General features: G+C 44.3%; 1 protein-coding gene across 2 annotated transcripts in view; it reads right to left on the bottom strand.

Moving 5' to 3' along the window:
• bnc2 (basonuclin 2) overlaps window positions 1-25,782 on the bottom strand; it is a 293,681-nt gene that overhangs the window by 221,129 nt on the left and 46,770 nt on the right. Inside the window, exon 1 of one of the 2 annotated variants that reach the window (XM_035426256.1) lies at window positions 9,466-9,978. The exons of the other annotated variant lie outside the window; for it this stretch is intronic. The gene's annotated coding sequence lies outside the window, so the exon portion shown is untranslated. Of the gene's footprint in view, window positions 1-9,465; window positions 9,979-25,782 lie in introns of those variants that run through there. 2 annotated transcript variants of the gene reach the window in all.

Genomic DNA, 25,782 nt, shown 5'->3' on the forward strand with positions numbered 1-25,782 from the left:
CTTTCTCTATTACCTTAGTAATTTAATCTCAACATACTTCTAGCAATTTGCAAGTTTTATTTCTTTTTCACACTGGCCTTATTTGATCTCTGTGATTAAATATTGATATCACAGTTCATTAATATATTAGATGACAAGCCTTTATAGCTGAAGGACATGTATGATAAATAGCAAAATGCATATTTGGGGAAAAAAAATGGAATCCTGCCACTTAGGAAGCAACTGATATCTGCCATTTTGAATTTAGATTTTAAAATGTCAATACACAAGCAACTATGGCCTGTTAAACATATACATATGGCACTCTCTATTAGGGAATATACACAGTAAAATGCCCAGTGTTAATTCAACTCTCACAGAGTCCATATAGTCCTGTTCCTCTCCAGAGTAGAACCATATGTACTCTGTTGGAGTTGAACTAACACTGGATATTTCACCGCGTATGCAATCATTTGTGTAACTAATCTACCGCACCTTTCACCACATTGTACAGCTTGGGAAGTCAGGTAAGAAATAAGAGTCACAGTTATTAGCACCCAATGAGTTGAGAACTACAGGAAGGTTTATTCCCGACAACTTTGACATGGTACAAACATACACACAAATCAGTTAGGCTTTGGGGGGGGGGTTTCTTTCCTCTCCTGCCTTTCATTATAAGGAAGTTTGTTTTGGCTTTATTTTTAAGGGCCTGTGGGTTATCCCGCATCTTCTGTGAATATCCAGCAGCAAATCCATACTTGTCACTTGGCTCGCCGTGCTTGTTCTCTTTGTCCTTGTTAATAATAACAGGGTTCAGGGCCTGCGCCTCCCTCCCGGCAGGCCAGCCGTGTCATATCAGCAGTAAACAAGCGCTTCCCTTCAAAAGCCCCGCTCCGCAAGGCTCGCCATTCTGGCCGCTCAAGCAGAAAGCGGGCTCTGCCTGTTTAAAGTGTTCTCCGCTAAGGTCAGAATAATGGGGGGCTTTTGTCAGGAAAATCTATATATTCACCCGAGAAAGTCCCGTGTAATTTGGGGTTTTTAATAGCTGACAGCCCGGCCCAACACTCGCCGTGTGTGACCCCCACGCGATGAGTGGATCCCGCTGTGGGGGAGAGCGGTGTGAAGCCGCCCCTCCCAGGTCCCTCCACCGAGAGGCTCGGGGGGTAATTGCCTCTCAGGTGCCCAGACGGAGCGGAGAAACACTTGTTAATGCCCGCGCCAGGAAAAACAGGAGAACGAGGAAAGAGGGGGGAAAAAAAAGAGAGAAGAAAGTATCTCTTGGGAAGATTTATCAAAAAGTGTGTAGCCTTTAGTAGTCCCAGACATAAACAATGGTCCTGGTGTGCATCCTGAGAGAAGCACACAGATTAGAGGCTCGCCTTCATGGTTTTTTTTTTTTTCCCTTCTTCGTTTTGGAAAGTCAAGTGTACTAGGCTCTGGTTCAAGGGCTTATTACCTGCATGTACTACCCCACCTGCTGAGGGAAGACTTTATGTGAACACAAGATCTTTTCTGGAACTGTGTGCTCAACCTCAAACTAAGGGTAAATTTTCACACAAGTTGCACAGTGTACTACAGGATAGCTAGCACTACATTTAACTGAATGGGAACTACAAGCAGTAGCCCTGACCCTTTTTTTTAATTTTATTTCTTTGAATCCATGACCAAAAGAGGTAGACCTGTTCTGTCTTTAGGCATGACTCTCTGAAACAGGCCCGTCCCTTCCTGTCTGAACCACAAATCCAACAGCTGGAATGTTAAAAGTTTAATCCGAGCTGTCTCGTGCTTCCTATAGTTTTCGTAGCAGGAGAAAGTGCTTAGCCCCAGAGCAATGAGGTGTATACCGCTTCAGTGCAATATGCATATAACACGCACTCCAGGGAGAGAGGCATTGTATTTCCCTGTCTCGCTACACACAGAGAGAACAAGGCAGTGCAAACGTCAATATCCTTAAGATAAAAAAACACGTTCTGACAAGCTTTAAATGTAACTAATGGAAATATACTGGAGCGCTCACAGGGGACCGAAGTGTTGACCCTGTCAGCCGTGTTCTCTCCGGGTTAATTACACAAAACAGCTTTGCAGTTTGAACTCGTGTGAGAGCAGCGCGAATTAATTTTAGCGAAACACAAGAAAGAAGATAAGGCATCGTTTGAAATCACCTCATTTGTGTTATTTCTTATTTAAATTTTGACAGGTACACATATTTTATGCAAGATAGCAAATTAATTCTAACTTGTCATTGACTTTTCTTATTTTATCCTGTTATCAACTCAAATTCATTATTTGTGAAAACTATTTGGCTGTTAGACATGATATTCCCATGAAGATGATATTTGTGTCACTGTAATTTACCTCTGTGAATTTTTACATCTTTTGAAGTCTTAAGCACCTAATTATTATGCAGCTATTTTACAGCTCAAGCTTATTAACAAAGAAACAGATTATTTTACTCTTTCTAAAATGACCTATTTTCCATATTCAGAAAACTGGTAAACGTCCCTTCAGTGTGAGCTAATATTGAAATTAATTTATATTTTTACAGTTAGTCTTAAAAATAAAAAAACATAAATTCTACAAAGTGCTGTTTTCCCCAGTATGTTGTCTGCTTAACATTGTTCGCGAGTCATAATCACTTTTAAATGTTAACCACTATCCCAGTTTTGCTCCTGATAAATTTATATGGAGTCCGGAGTTGTTAATGCCTTGTTTCCAGGCTAGTTGCATCCTTAAATCATGTACACCCAAAGGGGCAAAGCCAGCCTGATTTGGAGACAATAGGCAATAACTTAAACACCCTCTGTTAATGTGGAGAAATCGGGTCTAACAAGTCAGAAGGGAAAAGGCGAGTTCGTGCTGCATGCGCCGGCCTATTAAGGATTCTCGCCAGTCACTGCGCGCGGTCTGTTGACACGAGCCGGAGATTTCCGCCGTTGCGCTTCCCTTACGCGCGATCCTCGGCGGGTCTAAATCAAACGAGGAGAGACGGCGAAAACATCAGGACTCCTTCCCGCGATGTTTATTCCTGAAGGACCACAGCGAGAGAATTTGGCGAGTAAGCAGAAAACAAAAGTTATGCATTCCCCGTTTTATAAGCAACAGTTAAGGGGCTGTTCTTCCACTTTGCGGACCCTTAATGTTTACTTACAGATTTAAGCAAATGGCCCCTTTTGTGTTAACTATATTGCCTTTTTTTAAGTTTATTTTGTTTATTATTGTACCTGCTGAGCTAATAACATATAAATAATGTGAGAGAGAGAGAGAGAATATTGAATTGTAATGCATTAATCAAAGTTTAAATGGTAATTTGGTAGAGCTGAACCAGGCCTCAGTGTTCTTAACAAGCACTTCGGTTTGTTCAGGATGCCCAACATGTCCCATGTGTGTCATAAATTCAAATGTGTGACTTTAATAATATTACTTTCTACCAAGATAAACCATGAAATTATACATTGTTTAATGTAGAATTCTGCGTATTCCTTAAAGCCAGAGTACAGTATACTGCAGGAGTCTTCCATCGCAAACATTCCCTCTGCATACAGTCACTGTGACCTAGATCACTTTAAAAATGATATAAATACTGAAATTAAATAAATTAAAAGGCACATGTTTTATTCCTGTTATTACGCCATGGGCATCATTCAGCTTCAAAGCAAAACGTTGGTGTAAAATAAACTTTTAAAGAGGTTTACTCTGGTAAAGTACATTCCAGAATTAAATGGACTATTTTAGATATGAATTAACACTGAGCGCTTTACTGCTATGGTGTACAAACGAGTGTGAACCACTCCAGCCTCTCTGCCGGTGTGCATGGGGATGCAAGCTGGGCAAACACTGCGGAGGGTTCCTGTGAAATGAGCTTTAGCCGCTAGTGCGTTTATTAGCATTCCTCCGACCCTCGCTTGTACCGGCCTCAGTACCTCAGCTGTCACTCTTCATCATCGATGCACTCTCTTATCGTCATAAAGCAACCAAAAAGCAATTCCTTAAAATTAGCGCTTTAAAACAGATGGGGATTTTTTTTTAATTATTATTTATTTATTTTGAGGCTAAGTAAATGCAATTCAATAACATTATAACATCTTGCCTCTAATCAAAGCTAATGAACTCATAAACAGGCAAAAAGTCAAAGAAATTAGCCAGCACCAATGAAAAATAGTTATCAGTTTTGCTTAGTTTTTACAAATGAGTACATATTTAAAAGCAATGGTTGGAATACCTCTGCAATAGGGTGGTTTATCCCATCGCTACAGTGTTTTTTCCACACACTGAACCACACCATGTTTCTATCGGATCAGACCCGATTTTATGGGGGGAAAAGAAGATGTGATCCACAGCCTACTGTAGAGTTCATGATTCTGTCTCTTCTGAATGTTTCTTGACTAGCTGGCTCAACTCAATGCTTTGCTTCATTGGCAAAAAAAAATGAATGTTTGCTTTTATAGGAGAAGTATGTTACTGCACCAACATTGTTTATCAACAAATAACAACAGCATGCCATGTCCAACTTATGCTCTTTTCAACCCAAATACATGAAAAAGGAGCAGAATTACTGTATGTAATTTAAAACAACACTCTTTGAAATACTCCATTAAAAATATTGGAATCAACAAACATTTCACCTCAAATGAAAAATAAGTGTTTGTTTCTTCTTCAGAAAGACGTGAAAAACAAACTTTATAGCGCATGTTGACTTTATCCAGACCATTAAACCCCCTGAATTAGTTGGATTTTCAGTTCTTTCCTAATATGACTTGTGCTTTTGTAATATGCCACTCAGTTGTCTTTACTAGTGTATCAGTGCCGACTATTATCTTTACCTTAACTTCATTAATCACAAACACGAATCTGTTCTGTTGTTTGGGTGGATGAGAGCAATGATTAAAAGAATCACTGAAAAAAAATATTTGAGATGCTATATTGCCCCAAGTTCCCATGTTGACTGACAGGAAATAACAGGAGATGGGAGAGTGAGGCTTTTACAACAGCCATCCAAGTAAAAAAAAAAAAAAAGTCTCTTGAAATATTTATAAGTGAATTATCTATATGAGGATGACCTTGTTGAGGTTTGCCAGTCTGTAAAGTGTGAGGTATAAGAGGAATTCATCTGCATTAGCCAAATTCATGCGCTGCTCAGAGCTCTGCTGACAGACTGACTTCCTGCTTCCCGCGTTCTCACTGAAATGTCAAGTCAAGGCCAGTCATTTGAATAGTGCTATATTACTGAAAAAAATATGCAGAAAAGGGAATTTTTAAAAAATCACAGGAATGACAAAAGGCAGAGGTGTTATTTTCCTGCTTTGATGCGGGTATGTGATCACCTCGCAAAGAGCAGCCAGGTGTGGTGGGAGCTGTGTGTGTGCGTGCGTGTGTGTGTGTGTGGGGTGTGTGAGTGTGTGTGGGGAGTGTGTGTGTGTGTGTGTGTGTGTGTGTATGTGTGCGTGCGTGTGCGTGGGGTGTGTGAGTGTATGTTGCGTGTGTGTGTGTGCATGCGTGTGTGCGTGAGTGAGTGTGTGTGTGTGTGTATGTTGTGTGTGTGTGCGTTAGAGGTGAGAGGCTGTGTGGAATGAGCAGGCAGACAGGAGAGGAAGCCTTTAACAGGAAGTGCTGCTCTAGCTGAGCTCTGTTCTTCACAGTAGCAGAACAATGTCGTTTTGAATTACCCCTATTACCCCCACATCCTCCCCTGTACCCCGCCAGTGCGTTACCGTCAAGAGCCTCCCAGCCCCCCCACCCACCTCCCCGCACACACCCACACACACACACACACACCCCTCCCGTCCCATCACTGATTTAGACCAGCGAATGGGTACTAATGGAGGACAGAATCTCATTAGCCCTTCTCATCTCTTAAATGAGCAGCTTGATATAGAGTAGGTCCATTTAAAGATTTTTCAAATTCTCTATCTGTTTTTTTTCTGTCGGTTAAAGTGGCCCGACTTTTTTCTGCTTTTTTCTTTTTCTTTTTTTCTGCTGCATGATAATGAACTGGATACTTTACGGCACTAACACTTTTTCTCCTTTTGCCAATGAGTCGGTAGAGTAAGTGAACAAATTTGTTCATTAAAATCATTTTCCCATCGACTTTCTGAGCACACTATGCATTTTTGAATTAATTGCTGCTCTTGGGTAGGAGGAGTATAATTAGACCATACGCTCACAAACATATACGACCATTTGAAGAAAAAAAATGGATGTGTGTGTGTATGCATGTATTTGCGTGTGTGTGTGTATGTGTGTCTGTGGTTAGTGTGTGTGTGTGTATGTGTGGTTAGTCAGTGAGTGTGTGTGTGTGTGTGTGTGTGTGTGTGTGTGTGTGTGTGTGTGTGTGTGTGTGTGTGTGTGTGTGTGTGTGTGTGTGTACGAGCGCATTATGCCGACATGTATCCGGTGCACAAGGGGGCGAAGCAGTCGGCCCCCATCAGCGCTGGTGACAAGTTCAGCGGTGGTGACAGTGAGAGCGTAATGCGGGGGGTGGGGGGTGGGGGGGGGGTGACAGTGAGAGCGCAATGCGACGGGGGGGGGGGGGGGGGGGGGGGGGGGGTGGTAATTAACGGGGCGCGTGTGCGGCGGAGGTGTCCGTCTTCATTACCCCGTATTTTCCACACCGCCGTGCCTCATTCTGCCCGGGTGGCAGAGCGGGGGCCCAGCCGCCCCCCCGCCCCCCCCCCCCGTTTGATCTCCCCGCGCCCGCGCTGCTGCGGCGGCGGCGGCGGGAGGCCCTGGCGCTCGGCTGCTCCCCGGCCCTGTCCTGTTAATCCCAGCTGAGCTCATTAAGATGTAGCCTGGCTGCCTCTCCCGGAGCCGGAGCTGTCCAGGCTAATTACCGCTAGCAGCCACTCCGCGCGGCTCAGGGCCTGCCTCCAGCCCGCTACCGCGGTCCTTGGAACTGACCCGCGAGGAGCACGAGGGAGTCGTTCCTCTTCCTCGCCGTGCCCGTCCGCCGGGGCCAGCCCTGAGCCCTTTCACGTGGCTTCTGTAGCCGCCGCTGCGGCAGAGAGCGCAGAGTAAACTTGGCGGGGTCTGACTCGTGCTTTTGAGAGAAGAAAAAAAAAAAAAAAGGAAAAAAAGAAGGAAAAAAAAACTCAAGTGTATCCCTTTGATCTCGCCTTGCCCGCTGACCGTTACCCCGCTCGGTGTGATACAACAAGCTGAGGGGGGGGAGGGGGGGCAGGGGGGGTTTTTGAACCCGTGCTTAATTCTGTTTGCAAAAGGGGACTTTGGTACATGAGGCATAATTAGGCTCTGGTTCTCCGTCAGGCTGTTGTGCGACCAGCGAAGTAAATTACTCCTGATGGCCAACAATTAGGACCGGCCCGTGCTGGAGCTGTAGCAGGCAGACAGGCGAGCGTTAGGAAAACGGGTAAGTGGCACTGTGCCCCTGCTCTGACCGTATCGGGGCAGCGCGGCTGCTTCTGAAGGTTGTGCGTGCAAGCGCCGCGGCAATGACTCACTAACGCTCGCGCTCGCGCCCGTGACACACAGCGTTTATCCCACTGAGCGCGCGCCCGTGACACACAGCGTTTATCCCACTGAGCGCGTGCCCGTGACACACAGCGTTTATCTCACTGAGCGCGCGCCCGCGACACACAGCGTTTATCCCACTGAGCGCGTGCCCGTGACACACAGCGTTTATCTCACTGAGCGCGCCCCCGCGACACACAGCGTTTATCCCACTGAGCGCGCGCCCGTGACACACAGCGTTTATCCCACTGAGCGCGCGCCCGTGACACGCAGCGTTTATCCCACTGAGCGCGCCCGAAGGCCAGCGCTGGACACGAGCCGCGGAGGGGGGGGGGGCCACGGGGGGCGTCTGAAGAACGCTAATTATGCAAGTCCTCTGATCAGGCAGAACCGCGATTACCGCCGTCCTCACCATTCCACGGCTTCGTAGTCATCGGCGTCTGCCGCTCTGACATCCGAGAGCTTTGGGTTCACTTCCCCGCGACTCAACAGCGTTCAGTATTCGGCTTCACAGAGGTGCTGAAGACCAGAAACGGCCTGATGGTGCACAAGTTCCTGTCCCCAGGAGTACATCTGGACATCAACTTTTTGTTCAATATGCTGTGTAATACACAATAAGCGCTAACTCTGTTAGCCATGCACGCTCGGAGAACAACAGCACCGTATGCTGATGCTCGCGAACCACCGTACACAAAAACAATCCTCACCAACATTCCAGCCCATTTCACCAAGCCGAACTTTATCTGAGCTTTTATCATGCGTGCAATTAAAATACTGAAGCAATTAAATCATCATTAATTTTTCCTTTGAAAGTATAGCTACACAAGCATGATATCATTTAGGAGTTTAATTTAACCCTACTCTTTAAATGTTTAAAGAATGAGATGATAAATTACAGTCGGTTTCACGCATGGGTCGTCTGACCACATTTTAGCCGTAATATCTCTATATTACAACGACACAAGCTGTAGCTACAGATCGGGCCCAACAGACTTCCTGTTTAGGTGCTTTTATATGGTGCCAGTACAGACAAGTAAAAACAAAAACATTCGATTTTACATCGAAATTATTTTTGAATATTACAGTTTGACTAATTGATTTCTGCTGCACTCGGATGATGAGGTGGGCCTGGGGGACGGGGGATTTAACGGGCAGAATGAGGGGCCGGGTGCAGACTGCAGACACCAGGGGAGGCTCACGCACCGAGAGGAGAGTGTTTCCAGGAAGCGCCGCCGTTATGCGTTGGGACGGAATAAAGCACACCGCAGCGCGGAGCGCTCATCGTGAGCTCACTCGAACCCGATTCCCCTCGAGTCACGCCGCCGCGGCGAAATCACGGCACCCTCTAGCGCCATCTCTGCAGCCTCCAGGCAACTAACAACCCCCACACAAGCCCTTTATACCTGATGAGGCGCCTGCACGTACATTATGCGCAGGCAATATTACACGCAGGCCTGGATGCTCATCAATGTTTGTTGGTTTAAGGCAATTTGTCTCGCCCTGGACAGCTACCCACGGGGCACTCAAATCTCAGAGATGCAGACCTCAGAGTTATGAACTCACCGGTCGAACCAACAAGTATGAAAGTGGAGGCGGCCTTTTCAAGCTCACTGTTAGCGCTAAATGAAAATGAGGCGTATTGTTCATTGATAAAAATCTCAAAATGCTATCAAAGTTAAACTCTCAAAAGGGGTGTATCTACAAGCAATATTGCATAAGAGGTCAAAGATAGCTAGAGTCACAAAGTCAAAATACAAACTACAAAAAAAACAACTATAATTAAATATGCAATTAAAATCACTGAAATGCTACATTTCTTACACTAAAACTAGCAATGTTTCAGAAGTGCTTCCATTCCCAAAGTGTTTGGATTTCCGATGTTCCACAGTGTCTTACATGGTTCCTCTCCGAACGGCTCCCTTCTTAAACACTGTGCAAAACTGTCAAATGAGAGCCTAGAAAATGCACTGGAAAGAGGAAGAGGCTCGTTTAATTAATTCAGACGCACAGATAAAAACAGACCTGAACGCTTTGATTGGAGTGTCACGCTGACTCCGCGGCGGCGCGGTCAGAATGCTGATGCGCGGCGGGATCGTTCCGTTACCGCTCTCATCACGGCGCGGCGTCTCTCGCACTGCATGTCCACGCAGGCTAATTGCTGCTAAAGGCCTGTTAGGGGGAAGCGGCCCAAATTATTTAGACTTCATAAACAGAGTAAACACGGCCCTTGGAGTGGATGTACCCTCAAAAGGCATCAAAGAATAAATTAAGCAGCCATTACACAGAAAAGGGCTTTTAGATGATTCGCAAAGCTTTCCCCTCCACAGTGAGTGACCATTACAGTCACCCTGCCCGACTTTGACTCTAATGAAGTTTAATAAAGTTTACCATTTCGCTTCTTTATTTTGCGCTTCATCTTGATCTCGGGAAGGTATTAGAGGTAATGAGAGCCTCCAGGCCCCGGGACCTGCGCAGAGACCGGAGAATGTTTAATGCATGTTTCTGAGACTACCGTGTGTGTGCGTGTGTGTAACCGCATTAATTATTTGTTAATTATTTGTAATTAATTATTCCCAAAACTTTATGTTTTAATGATTTTGGCATTTTTTTTCTTTGAATTTCTTTTACGGATTCTTATGGAGTCTGTGTTGGGCTTGTTGCTCTGTAAGAAGCTTTCACATTATATTGTGGCTGACTATTTTATGGAAAAGAACATTACCCCCTACTTCACCCCCAAAGAAGAGTTTGCTGCATTCACTGTTGGGGCCTTGGAACCCTTCAAAGGGTCAGAGAGCGCACGCGTTCACACACGCGTACGCTGTTACGTGCATACTTACGTGTGAACGCGTGTTTAGGCTAATCTCTCTTTTCCTCAGCCGGCCAAATAAATGGCACAGGAATGAATGATGTCGCGTTGCATGGCCGCGCAATGCTGAACCCTCGTTGCTTTTTTTTCCTCACTGGGTGCGCGCCCCTTCTGAAGGTTAATTTACTGCGCGGTTAAATAACTTAATCTGGTATTCTTTTAAAAGCGGGGCTGCGGCGCGGCGGTAGCTTAGTGACTCCGTCAGCGCGAGATGCCCTGAGCCACAGAACAGAAGCGCGAGAGCGAGCATCAGCAGTTTGTCTCTGACTGCAGAGCTTAATGCGCCGGAGTGACTCCCCGACGGTTGAAACCTCTCTGATGCGAAGCGCGAGGGAATTCCCCCGTGAGCGAAACGTCTCTTCTCTGTCTTCACTCGCTTTTTTTTTTCTTTCCTTTCCCGAGAAGTGCCAGAAGGACAAGTGTTTTTTCCCCTCTCTGTTTCCCCAGCTTTCGCTTTTGTGAAGAGTGAGAGGGAAATCTGAAAAACTGGCGTGAAAGTGCCGTCGGCGAAAAAAAGACGTGCTCTGACATCCCAGCGGCTCCAAAGTCACGTATTTGTGAGGCTTTTGGTATCCAAGATTAGCTCCCCATTAAAACAGAGTAAATATATCCCACATGTGTTACAATGAGTGGGACTGGATGGATTACGACTGTGTTTTCTGCTCCTAGAAACAGTTTAAATACAAATATAGTGTCAAATGTCAACCCTGTAGAATATATAGATTTTTAAATCTTAATCATTGACAAGTATTTCATATATATCGTGCCAGTAACTTCTGAAGTTACGTTTGATGGTACTTGTTCTTTCCAAGCTTGTGTTGGGTTTTTCCCCCCACCCAGCTCTTTTGTATTTCTAATATTTTGTGAATTCAATTTTTATTTCAAATATATGCTGAGTACTACCTTTTTATTCTTATATACTGTACACTAGAGCTCTTATACTGTCCACTATGGGGGGACTTGGTATTGATCATTTGTATTCCATATTTATTGCGTAATGAACATGGGATTTTAATTTTAACCAATCAGTGGTGTGAGCGTTTGGTGGGCTGATAATCAGGACTGAACCTCCAATCAGAACGGACATGTGCTATCAGAAGCCCTAGTGCTCCTGTTTGGAAATTACATACATTACATTCAACTGTATGAATGTATGAATGAAAGTAGTATGCATCTTCTTTGTGGTTAAATGAGAACTTCAAGTGCAAAAAAAGAATAAAATTAAATAAAATCTAAACAAAAGACTGTGCTGGGCCTTTGCATGTTTTTAAAACTAACAGGGAAACACGTACCAAGTAAAATGCAATCCAGCCATTAACTTGCATAATGTGCTGCGACTTGAGGCTCGGGTTCTCTCACGCTGCAGACCTTCGGCAGCCTGGGAGTGTGTATTTAAAGATACATGAGCCGCGTTGTTTAATTCAGTGTCTTCGGCGCTGTCATAATTATGTCGGGTATTTGAATGCCTACACTGGAGATTTGCTGTGTTTACTTCCTGTAGAAGTACAGTATGGGTCTCCTGGGGGGAGAAAGGGGGGATTGAGACAAGAGAGGAGGCGTTAAGAGAAATCCCCCCCCCTTCCCTTCCCTTACCCCCCCGCCATGTGTCTCTCTGTTCTGACAGACTCCTGTCCTTCGTGGCTGACCTGGCTTTCTGCGGCACTGATGCTACCACATCAATAATCCCTTCGCCCAAAAAAAAAAAAAAAAGAAGAAAAAAACCCTTCTGCTTTCTTTGTTGACGTCTAGACATTTACACGAGGGAAGCGACTGCTTTTTTTTTTACACAGCGGGCCCCGACGGCATCTCTGAGCGCTTTCACCAAAGCTAGCGAACGGGAGATGCCAGACGCCTTTTTGGAGTGGGGTTTGGGTACTAAAGCGACCTTGTTTAAGAGGTACTGTAGGGAGGGCACACCTCGTGTTAGCGGGACTGTTGGAATTCCATCTCGTTGCGTTTACAGAATGCTAGAGCGCTGCTAGCTGATCTGGTTCCTGTAGTCCCATGGCCGGATAATTTCCTGTAGTCCCATGGCTGGATCATTTCCTGTAGTCCCATGGCTGGATCATTTCCTGTAGTCCCATGGCTGGATCATTTCCTGTAGTCCCATGGCTGGATCATTTCCTGTGCTGGAGTGTTTCTGCGTTATAGCACACGGTCTGTTAGTCCTGCTGATTCAGCCGTTTCCTGCCTTAGAGTATACTCATGTCCAATACTTTATATTCTGCACTTAATTTTTAAATGTTTGCAATGATACTCCTCTCACCTCTTTGAAATACTGTAAATTCATTTTCCATATTAACCAAATTGTTTTTTTTAAAACGTATATTTGTACTACATGTGAATGCTGTGTACAATATTTCAGATGGGGATGATTTAGCATTTCAAGTTTTAATATAATTCAATCAAATAGATTTTTTTTCTCTCCATTTGTCTGTTATCTGTTGTCTGTTAAATGTAGCGCTGTGTATCAAATTTCACTACAACCTTAGAGCCTTTTTGCCAGTGTGAGAAAAAGCAGTGATTTCTCGAGTACAGCAGGGGATTTTCTGTAAACCACATCCAAAAAACAAACATCAACAGCAGAATGTGTAAAACCACACGTGCAATTCTTATTTATATATTTCACCAGAACCTGTCTGCACAGCTGAAGGTTTGAGTGTAAAATTTTTTTTTAAAATATGTTATTATAAAAAATGAGCGTCAATATGCCTTTTCAAACATTTTGCACAACTGAATATGGAAATAATATGAGGTAATAATGGAAAGACACACATACAGATCACACACATGCAAGTGCACATGCATGCACATATGCATGCAAGCACACACACACACACGTGCACACACACACACACACACAGAATATCAGTGAAATGCATTAAAATGGAAGACAGAATTGATCTGGTTGCTATCATCATATTTAGCCCAGATGTTCCCCGGGGGATTGTTGAATTACAAACTATTTTCTCAGTTATTTAATCAATGGCACATAACACATTGACTGTGTAATTATGCAGCGGACATTCTATAGCAAAGGGACATGTTTTCATCTTCAGTTTCTCTCCCTGCAGAGCTTCTCCCAACACAAGACTGTATTAATTAGGACAACTTGCTCACCAGGCACAGCCCGTCCCTATTGTAAACACGGAAGGAAATGTGTGCGTCTCCAAAAGTCCTCTGGTCTCATTCCTTCTATGGGTGAAATAGCACATTCAACCTCAGATGTGTTCTTAGCCTTTAAACGAGGCTGATAAAGTCTCTATTGTTCAGCACATTGACATATTTTATATCGGAACTTCATAATCCGGCTACAGTAATGAGGAGCGAATGGCACAGAAACGGGGCCTGTTGTATATTTCAGGTGGAAAACCCTCAGTGGAGCCAGACTATCCTCAGCACACTTCTTTGGGGCCCTAATAATAACTTGAAAGTGCATGCTTGAGTGTGGCGTTCTTTTCCCCCGTAATTAGCCATTAACATGAATAAAAAAAACTAATTGCAGTTTGGTAATTGGGTGCATTTTCGATACTTGTCAGTTGCTCGCTCTCTCTCTCGCTCGGCGCGTAGCGTAGCGCGCTAGCCTGGTTTCGGGATAGAGTCTTGTCAACGCTTTGATTCCCAGCAGAAACAGGAACTGTGTTTAATTAGGTGGAAGCCAGCTCCGGAGCTCTCTGCACATGCAGGCGTCTTCTGTGTCTGCACGTCACTGTTTACGCATTAAATGGGTTCGCGTGAACAGTGCCAGTTTGAATGCATCAGGAACTTTATAGGGCTGAACTATTTGCAGTGGCAGAGATTTATGTTGGCGGGGATTTTAATAATCGCTTTGGGTAAATATTTCCGGTAAGAAATCCAAATCCCGGCGCTGGGGATTTTTGAGACGTATTGTTTAACAGCATTGCCAATGTGTGTGAATGTGATGAATCAGTTCTTCGCGGAAGATAAATGACGTGGGACGAGCCGACACGTCTTTCCAATGAAACGGGACCAAATGTTCACAGACGTTTCATCTGATGATCATGTGATCTCGGAAGAGCGAGGCTCGGGGAGTCGGGCGGTGTCCCACTAACGCTCCATATGAAACAACGCAGTGGCACATTACACACTACTGTCATTAATGCCAATGCGACGCACTGCTCACGCTCACTGACTACAGCATGTAAACTCTGATTTGGGCTGGACCATGCAGCTGAAAAGACTCTGCCTCATTATCCAGCCCATAGAGCACTGAGTCTGACTACAAACAAAATACAACCCATTAAAAAATCATATTTATTTGTACGGGACCTGAATTGACTCATATATATATACATATTTGATCCGAAGAAAGGGGAAAAGTTTGTAGCATGTCTGATAGAGCATCTAAATAAACAATGGGTGAAACGCGAAGGGATTCGCATGTCCGCCCTGTCTCTGTATGTCTGCAGGTACATATGGCATATTGATGCATATGGCTCAGTGTATGGGGGGTTCCTACAGTACAAATGACCAGGGATCCACCACATTATCCAGGCAGCGTCAAGGTACCAAATCCCAGGCTGCAGAAGAATGCCTAATTGCTTCTTCCAGCTGAAGTATTTGGTATGTAGGCTGCGTTCACATGATGTGCATATGACATATAATTGGATGTGACACGTTGAGAAGACAAATGAGGGTGTGGATGTAATGTAACAAACTTCTTTTTTTTTTTTGCATTTGCAAAGGCTAAGAGTGTTAACTTTCAGAGCTCGCCTTCGCTGTGCTCTTCTTGTCTGTTTGCAAAAGGTCAGCTGACCTGGGAAGGTGGTACATAAATATTACACTATCTACTCTTTCAACAAATTAGATCCTGCATACCATACTACCTTACAGTCTCACACATTCAGGAGAGCAAAAGCCTGCTCTCTGTCTTCAGTACAGCGAGAAAATATTCAATGATATTTGTCCGTTGGCGATTAAATACGAGAACACGCTTTCAAAAATATATTTTAAACCCCCTGGAGATGGACTAGCTGAGCGGTGTGCTGCAGAACAGGCCAGCCAGAGGCCTTGTTTTCATCTGGGACCCCGAGTTCCCTTCATTCCAGCTCTCTGGAGGGGCAGAACCGCTGATTTGGCAAACGTGCCCGTGTGCGTCTCCTTTCCAATCCTGAGCATTTCACTTGTTTTGGAATTCCGCTTTTCCCCCGGCCTCATTTGAAGTTCCATAAAAAAATTTAAAAAAAACAGGGGACCTGAAAAATAATAAGGCGCTCAAATGCACACTCAGCAAGCTGACAGGCTGTCCCTCATAAATAAAAAGCATAAACTTAATTGATCGCCCAGTTGCTCAGTGGTAAACATTGCTAATTTTATCGATTTGTTTGCTGATTTAAATCTGGGACGCATACATTCTAAACATAAGTGACAGGACTGTGTAAGTGGATATATATTTATATTTGTATTTTCAATTCATTTATTTCACTGTGTTTCAAACAACTTCAAATTGTGGGAATAAAATATGAGTTTTTATTTCATTATTTATATTTTATGCAATATTTCTCTCATCTTTTCTCAATGTTGCAGCTTAATTTACAATGCTTATTTCTCCACATACATAGGTGGAATGGAATATCTTACTAATTACCATCTGTGTGGTGACACAACCTATGTTCCATTATTACCAATAAAAAAATACTGAAAACAAATGAAGTTAAATGTTCCTGAGAGACTTTATATTAACAGGAAGAAGGCTTAAAGTCCTCCAAGACTGAAGACAGGCTGGCAGGCCTTTTGTGAAGTCTGCGAAACAGGTGAAACCTCCATGCTGGACATTGTAAAAGAGGTGTACATAGATAGCCAATAAAAGCTCTTCCTGTATCTTACCCAGGTATTCTTAGCCAGTATGGCTAACTAAACCCCAAAATACCAAAACTATCACATTTGAAAAGCATGTGGTAGAGACACCTATAGGCACAGGTAAGATTTTCAAAGCATTGCGTCAGTTGAGATTTTTCGAGAAATCCTTTTTTTTTTTTTTTTTTTTTTTTTTTTTTTAATCATTGTGTTCATATACTTGAGCATGTACAGTAACTACACTAGGACGGAATTAGAAGAATTTTAAAAATAATTTTGTTTTGTATTTGTGTGTTTTCATTCCATTTATTCACATTTTCCTTCCCAGGAATGTTTTATCCGTTGCAAGATTTAGATTTAATTTGATTGATAAGTTAATAACCAAGGATTAATTAACCGATTAACACACTACACCGCACGAGGCACGAACTGACTCAAACGATTTGGGTACACATGCCCTCCGCGACAGATGTTTGTCCAGATCAAAGTCGGCTGTAGTTTTACTCTTTTACGCGGTGACATGCGCGAGAGGAACCGCGGTGTATTTTTGAACTGCGAATGAAATGGTTCAGGAGTGATTTATAGCAGATGATTCCGTCGCATGTTCTCTAACGAATGCCATATGGCCGTGCAACAGAGGCTGTCATCATCTGTATGGCTGAATGACACGTGCTGTGATAAATATAATGCCTCGCACGAGGAGATGCGGCTGGTGCTAATTTATTCTTAGAACGAGTGAGTAATTGAAAAAAAAAAATGAAATGAAATGAAAATGCCGGGCCTTGAAGTGCGTTGGATGTCACACACTTCGCCGCGGTCTATCATCAGGCAGCCGAATAGGAAGAATAATTTTGTTTGAAAGGTAACATGCACACTAGAGGGCAGAGAGGGCTGAATTAGAGGGAGACATTGCCGGGGGGCATACACCCAGCAGGCATGTACTCGTCTCTTTAACTGTCTTGACAAAGATCTAACAAAGAGGCGAAATAGTCCTCCTTTGTGCTTGATAATGGGGTGACGGGGAGCGTGTTCGCAAGTCAAATGGCGGCAGCCTCGCATGATACGCTTCATAAAAATGGATTAGCCCGAGCAATTTAGCCGAGCTGAGGGATAAATGAATAATGCTTCGCATTATTTCTTTATTCAACCTCCGTGCACGCGCACAGAACCGGCAGCCGCGGTGCTAAAGGTGGGGACGGTGTGCCTTTCCTATGGACGTGGGACTCCATAAGAGCTCGTCGTGAGCGCAAATGGGTTTTAAAACAGCCAGATACTTACTGCATGGAGGAAACGGAGGGAAAAAAACTCCGTAAGAAGACTATATAAGACACCAATTGTGTAATGTCCATTGATGACATAAATAAGTATTTGCGTAGACTGTGGTAATAATGCCATGGTAGCATCCTCTTACTACTATATAAAGATTTATATATCACCTCCTCAGCCTACAAGGTGCATCCTTTTGCAGCAATGTGGGTTTGAAAACTGTTTGGAAAGTTAACTAGCCGGATTGAATAGCTTATAAAAATTAATTTACTCATGCCGTCTCATTGTCTTTCTTGCATGACCAACAGACTAACAAGGTCGCTTTCCAGCTATCTCTCAGGATCATAGTTTCAGTTAATTACTGCATTGTACCTGAATATTCACATAAAATATTCATCAAATACTAAAGCTTGTTGTCACTGTCACTTCATTGGCTTGTATTATAACATGGGTATCTTTTTCATGTTGCTCCACCATCTTTGGCCTAAACTAGGAGGGACTGTAGGCCTCTGAACGGGGGCCTTGTGGAAAGGGAGGCAGCTCATCAAGGCTGGAGACTCCGGAGAGGGCAGCAGGGCAGTATGGGAAAGGAACCGGTCGTGTAACCTAGAGGTTGCAGGTTCGATTCCAGGTAGGACACACTGCCGTTGTACCCTTGAACAAGGTACTTAACCCAAATAGCTTCAGTATATATATCCTACTGTATGAATGGATACAAATGCTATGTATGTAATGCCTGCAATGTAATGTAATGGAGCAGAATGGATGCTGGAAACTGGAACTGGAGTGGGGGGATCGACGCTGGAAACTGGAACTGGAGTGGGGGGGGGGCAAACGACAGGGCAAAAAAAAAAATACAAGCAGAGAGAGGCGGGGTTCTGGTGCCACGGAGCCCCCCCCTCAATCAAGCCATCAGCGCGATGAGCAGCTCGAGAGAACCCCTCTCAGGACGGCGGGGGGAACGCCAGCAGGGGTGGGGAGCTCTTCTCATTATATTTTTGTGGCAAGGGGTGGGGGGGGGGGTGGATGGCGTGCATATGCAATGTGCAAGCAAATGGGTGACTGAATTTCAACTCCCGTCTACTTGGTATTCAAGAGTGTGGGGGGGGGGGGGGAACAACTGTCAGATCCTTAGAAATATCCTGGGATGTCTTGCTTGGAGCTTATTGACTGAAATTTGCATGCAAAATTAGCCACCTCTGCATGAGCAGCTGAACTGGTGCCAGGAAGCTCAGGACGAGGCGATGCTTGATTTCTTCCAGTGATGCCGTTTTCACGCAACCACCGGGCTTGAAATTGACAGTTTGGCAGGTGGATTTAATTTCTGCATATTCACCACTGACAGCGAAGGATTCCCAGACAAGCTCACTAAGTCACTCCCCTTAATTAAGTTAGATAAATTCTGAATGACCCTTTTCAGCTTTCTACCAGATGTCTACAAGCTGTTTAACATCCATTAAATTAAGACCTATCCACAGTAATTAGTTCATGTATGTTTTATACAGAGCCATTGAACTAACGTAAATTGAGCGATGGGTAAAATTATTTGGTCCAGAATACTTTAAGGAGTTCTGAGCCGCCCATTTTCCCCCAGCATAATGTTTTGTAAATATTAACCGTTAAAAGGATTCAGCAGCTTAATACCTCCCCCTTCGTAGATCTTGCACATAATGTTGATATTGAATGCAATGTTTTCTGGCGTGAGCCAGCCAAAGGGCTAGGTTCCTTATGAGTATAACAGCCAAAGAATATAAGGTAGTAGTTCTCGATACAAGTTATAAAAACTATTTCAAATATGTTTTTTTTTTTTTTATTATTTCTGCAATATTGTCCGGAATCTCATAACAATCTCTTGGGGGGGGAAAAACAGAATACATCCAGCGTGAAGACGTGCGAGCCATTCCTCTCAGTATTTAGGGTCAGCTGAACTTCAGTCGCTCCTGTTCTGAGCGGGACCTGCGATGGACCTGTGATGTTATGAGTCTTCTGCTAGTGACTCTCTCTCTCAGCTGGGGCTGTGATTTCTCTAGCCTGCAGATAGCTGACACTGCGGCGACTTCTGCCCCCGAATCCATCGCATCGCTTGGGGAAATTATTAGCCAGTCAGACCGTGCACCCACACACCGGACTCCAGGCCCTGTCAGTACGGAGAAGTCGAACTGCAGTGGCCAGCCTGTGGCCAGGACAGCCAATCAGCCTGCCTGTGTCTTCAGTAATACCCTGAACCCGATGTGAGGAGGTCACCGATAGGTTAGAATTGAGTACATCTAAATGACTTGCTCATAAATAATAGAGAAGGATACCTAATTTGGCTCTGACAACAGCCTGGCCCCTGACAACACAACACGTTTCCCAGCTGGGGTGAGCAGAGAGTGCTTTCTCTTGGTGTTTTGCGAGCCACGGGAGCACTTTAAGTGGGCATTTCCTGTCCTGGATCAGAAAATCTATATGCTCTCCGGGTCTCAGGGCCCTGGCCAAACGACAGCACACCGAGCTGAACAAACCGAGCGACTGATATTTACACAAGAACACTGCACGTCCCCACAAGAGCACTGCACGTCCCCACAAGAGCACTGCATGTCCCCACAAGGACACCGTTCTCCAGCACGACACCTACAGCAAACACGTCTCGCTATCTGAGTCGAGGAACCGAAGTCCGAATAGCCAGTGCGGATGGAAGCAATTTTGCAGGGTGGATGTGATCTGATGTACAACTCACATTCATCTGTAGTGACCTAAATTTTTGTCCATTTCCCCTTTAAAAAATGTTAAGCAAAAAAAAAGGGCAATTGTAAAAAAAAAAAAAAGTAGAATGTAAATAAACTGCCTACCTGTAATGAAAATTAAAGTGCGGTAACACATTGGTTTACTGAGGATAACAAGACCACTAGAATTTGTATTAAATACAATATTGTACTGCACAGGTTCACTAAAAAATGAAAATCAGGACGGAGGAAGACAAGTTAACCCCTGGGTTACTCAGCGGGGCTCATATTCTCCTCCCCGTTAGGAGGCGAACGGCAGTAGTTTGGCGGTAGTCTGAAGTAACAGCACAGACCAGAGAGACGATAACAGCACAGAGCACCGCCTGGGACCAGCACAGACCAGAGAGACGATAACAGCACAGAGCACCGCCTGGGAACAGCACAGACCAGAGAGACGATAACAGCACAGTTCAGCTCGCTCACACACACACACACACACACACACACACACACAGAGTCAGCAAGCAGCATTCATAGCTATACACAGCTATACTCCTTTGCACTGCTGCACAAAGTGATATCATTAGCACATTTACCTGAGGAAACATATATTATTATAATATTTACTTTTATTAATACTTTACTTTTTATACTTCTTTTGGTTGGCTTTCAATACAGAATGACTTAAAAGCACATCATGACAAGATAATGCAGATAAACTGCATTTCCCAGAAGCATCAGCAGCACAACAGGAGCAGAGATCACAGTGACTGAGTATCAACCTGAAATATAGCACTGAAATATAAGCGGCTATTGTTTAGCTAGCACACACGGTGCATAGCAGTTATCCTTAGGAGCAAAGTGCGTACATCATACTGATGTGCACGTGGAGCCTCTTAATGCTCAGTAAAAGGCTTATATCATTGTGTTTGCATGGCACTAAACAATGTAGCGCAAGAGTAATAGGGATAGTAATCTTATTGCACACTGAAACACCCACAGTGATTGCTTATGACATTTAAGTGCCATACATACGCAGTATACCGATGCAGCTGGTGAATGTAAATGTAGGCAACAAGTTGCATGCTAGCAAGTGCGCGTTCTTAACCCTATTTAGACCCTATTTAACCTCTCCTTTCAAAACCTGAATGTTTGGCATTTACGTTGTCATAACATTTATGAAGTGAGCGGTCCAGATATTTTTTTTTATTATGACGCGTGATGCTGACCTGAGTGACCCCCCCGCCCTCGCGCGGAGCACGGACAGCCCCGGAGCCTCGCGGCCCCAGAGGAAGCGGTGTGAAGGGCTAGGCGCTGGCGGCGGGGTGAACAGTCCGTGCACGCGCAGCCTCCGCCCGCATGCCAGATCCCCCCCCCCCGAGCACCGCAGCCCCTCCCGCGCTCCGCCGCGGCTGATGAGCCCCCCACCCCCCCCCCCCCTTATTGATCTGCGCGTGACACGGCCCGTCTCCGCGCGGCTGGACCCGGCTAGCATTCATCCAGGAGTTTGCGAAATGTCATCCAGATCATGTTTCAAGGGTGAACCGCGGGGGGGGGGGGGGGGGGTTAGCGGGCTGGACAGGCCTGCAGAAGAACCTGGGACCGTGGGACCTGTGGAGCGGGGAGTCCCCAGAGAGGACAGCTGCCTTCTCTCCCGCCCCATCGACCAGTGCGTCAGTCCGGCTACACAGTACACCAGCCCACTCTGCCCCGGCTGACACAGAGCGCTCTGCACGGCTCAACACAAAAACCAGCGCGATAGGACGTTATGCACATCGATACGGCAACCAGACTGTGAAAAATAAAATAATAATAAAAATGAGAACACTTTAATAATGTGGTGAAGCACGCCAGTCATATAATCTTGTTTAAACTATAGCATGGCATATAACACTGTGGCGGAATAATAACAGCATGCAATAAGGAATTAAATATTATATGGCAAAGCAAACTCAATAACCAGGGCAAATACATAATGGAATAATACAGTACAAATGGAATGATACCAACAGATAAAAATGTATCTAGTACACAACCTATTAGCAAAGTGGCTCCATAGTGCAACTAAAGGACAGTGGCTTTTCTCCAGTGTCATCGGATTGGGCATATATAATTATAACATCCTCCCTAAACATCCTTCTTAATCTCCTATTAGTCTTGAGATGTGGCATTAGGACGGATGTTTACACTAAAGACGGCACTTCACAGCATCATAATGATGCGAAGCAGCCCATTAAAGTATGAGTTTACCATCCAAAAAGACTAACTAGAGACCAGTCTCTCAGGCTTGGTTTGTCAGAAAGTTTGTTAATAACGACTCGGGGGACCTCCCTAGTAACACACGGCCGTAATTACCATAATTTACAAATAGCTTAATAAGATTTAAGTCTCTATGTGATGTTTAGGCAAGGTTTTGTTTACATACGCTTAAATGGTTTGTTTGCATTTTTTTAAAAGGTTTTGTCACCTGATTAATATTTTTGGAAGGAAAAGGAAGTCAGCTTCTCGTGGAGTCGGAGGGGAATTAACAGTTTCTGCTTTTTGCTTAGTGTTTCTGCTGGAATCAGAGGCAGCTATGTCCCACACAAAATGGCACATTTGCATCCTGGTTACTCTCTCTGAAAGGTAGCGGAGGACTTGCTTGCGCTCGCCTTGTTTCCCCAGCAGGGGAGGGCTGGACAGAACAGCTTCCTGTTTACGGCATTCCAATGGAGGGACCAATGGCAATGTATGCCAAAGGTATAGGTTTAGTGCAACAAAAAAACATCTGTGTGCTTGCATGTGTGTGTGTACGTATGTATGTATATATGTTTGTGTGCATGTATGTGTGTACACAGGCATGTGCATGTGTGCGTCTGTGTATGAACACATCTGTAAATTAGCACATGCTATTTGCTGTAATTTTTTATCGCCACCTTTTAATATAAATATCATGCGGTTCCCTCGTGTGTCGCCTGTGTTGACATTGGAACTCTTAATGGCAAAACGTGGGAAGACTTTCGAGGTTTCAGGTGTGATTAAGAGACTCTGTCCCGCACAAGTGTCTCCATCTGCACACCTGTGGGGATGGAGGAAGCTAAAATGCGCTCTAATTTTCACGTACATCTGTGAAAAGTGACATTTTTTTGCCGACAGGCTACGGCTACGGATATTAGCAGAACAGGATCCTCTGCGCATTATTAACGAAGGGGGATTAGCCGCTCTACATGCCTCACTTAAACGTCAGTCCGGGTTTGGAACACTGGGACAGGCATTACGACGTTTCTCAGGTGTGAGCCCTTTACCTGTCCCACACGTGCAGGTTTTAGACAGCTGAGATTAACCGGGCTCAGGGAAGATTAAGGTGTAGGCACGCTTGTCACAGAACATGCCGCTGAACATTTTGTACAAGTCACATTATCGTGTAAGCAGTTTGTTCACCTGGCCCAGATTATCCAGATTCCTGCGGCATGTAGCAGCTCTGTGAGCAGGTACGCCATATTAGCTGGGCAGCCTGAGCACCGAACTGAAACGCAATAAGTGACAACGTTCCAAGATCAAACCGACCTTTCAAAACACCCGTTTCCATATTTCCCCTTTAATCACAACGTTTCTGTAAAAAGGTCTCCTTATTAATGTAAAGCACTATTTAAAAGGAAGCAAGTTCAGTGACATCACTTCAGGTTTAGACATTGGGCTGAGATGAGTTCATGTTGCTTTGCTCATCACATCTCCCTGATGAACACTAAGGACAGAGATTTAAATGGAACTGGAGTCACAATTATTTCACAACTAAAGACAGAGATTTTTAGTCTAATACTGGGAGAGTTTAAAATTCCTTTAGCATAGAACCATCAGATATCTGCTCTCGAGAGCTCGCGGGTGACTTAGCGGACAAACAGGCTCATAGCGCACACTTTAACGCTATATCTCGCAATTTAAAGATTTACTTTACTGTCCCCTAGGGGCCTTTGGCTTGAATACAACGCTACTGCATAAATACAATGCATATCACCAGTGACAGACGCATAAAGAAACAGAGCGCTCCCCTTCATAAAATCGCATTAGCTTCGTTTATACAGTGTATTGCACACGGTGCCACCAAGTCCATACCTACTGTTAGGAGTTTGATTGACAGGTGGATAAAGGAGTGCCTGCAATCTGTTACACTGAAAGACTCAATATCACCTGCCTGGGCAGGCACTGAGAATGGGTTACAGGGGAGGGGTTTTAAATATGTATTTTTTTCTGGTACGTCTGATGATTGTTTATAGAAAGCATGCAGAAAAGGGTGTCCTAGCATTTATGGGTGTCTGACATGGGATTGGGATTTAAGTGCAACCATCAAATAAATGCTTGACATCACAAGTCTGAAGCAACATGCATACCCCATGATGGTAGTTGGGCTATAAGGTAGCCAGGTGTCCTCAGGGTGCTGCACAAATTTCCCCTAACTGCTCACCTGCACTAACAGGTCTCACGTTGGCATGAGAGAGAGACAGAGAGACAGAGAGAGAGAGACTGAGAGAGTGTCTTGAAACAGGCCACAGTTGTCCTGTGATGTGCTGTGTGGTTTGGAGTGTGTTGGGTAGTCGGTGAACTGGAGTGTGTGTGCTTCGGCACCTCTGTGGGGGTGCTCTTCATGATTTGCTTTGTGTTGAACTATGACACTCACTCCAGCAGCACGAGGAAGCAGACACGCGGTATAATTACTTCATTTTGGCTCAAAGGCAGAACGCATCGGATCAGTGTACTGGACGTGTTAAGCGCGCGGACCGTTAAGCAAAAGCATAAAACAGCGAAGCACAAAGCAGAGAACGATAAACACGTATCTGGAGGCAGTTTATTCAAAGCAGATACCGTGTGTGGGGCGCAGTTACGGCGCTTTTCCGCGAGTTCGTGGAGCCAGCGCAGATAAATCCGCTCCGTCCCGTTGTGTATTGTAATGTCAGAAAAGACGGCACAATTACTGCAGCCGTTCAGAGTAAATGAGAGACGCCGCTAATGAATTTTCAGCGATCTGACTTTTTGTCATTAGAAGACAATTATTTAACAACCCTTGACAATTAAAAAATTAAATCAATCTTCTACCTCTCACAGCATCTACATCGTTCCCACAATGCACCTCAGGATTTTAAAAATGGACGTCTGCCAATCATGTTTCTTTTCGGGATTCCTCCGTGAAATGTGCCTTATAATATTATTTACCGGGAATGCCTGTGAAAAGGTTTTAATTACAGCTGAGACCAGGAAATTGCCATGAATTTAAAGGCATTGCAATTCCTTATATATATATATACTGTTGTGGTCAGGATACCACTTAAAATAAAGGAATAAACAGCCTCAATATAAGAACTTCGTGATGTAATATAGGCTAATGTTTATACAGTATATGCGAGCAGTTTACGTGAAAAAGATACAGGCTGTAAAAAAAAAAAGTATAACTGTCCTTTGGTTGTTTTGTGTTATTATCTAGTAAATCAATTAATACCGGTTACTAATTTTGGCCAAGCCAGTAATGCAGGCGATGGTATTTAAAAACGTTTGTGGGGGAAAAAAATCAATCTCTTCTGCTTTACTTCTGTTTAGGTCAAAATAATGTCCCAAAGAGGAATTTAGTTTTTTTTTTACCTTCTGTAGTTAATTAATTAAGTTAATTAATCCATCTTGTGTTTTTTCCATTCATTTGCATTGTTCAGAACCACC

This window comes from Anguilla anguilla, chromosome 7 (genome assembly GCF_013347855.1).
Source record: "Anguilla anguilla isolate fAngAng1 chromosome 7, fAngAng1.pri, whole genome shotgun sequence".
Classification (NCBI taxonomy): Eukaryota; Metazoa; Chordata; class Actinopteri; order Anguilliformes; family Anguillidae; genus Anguilla; species Anguilla anguilla.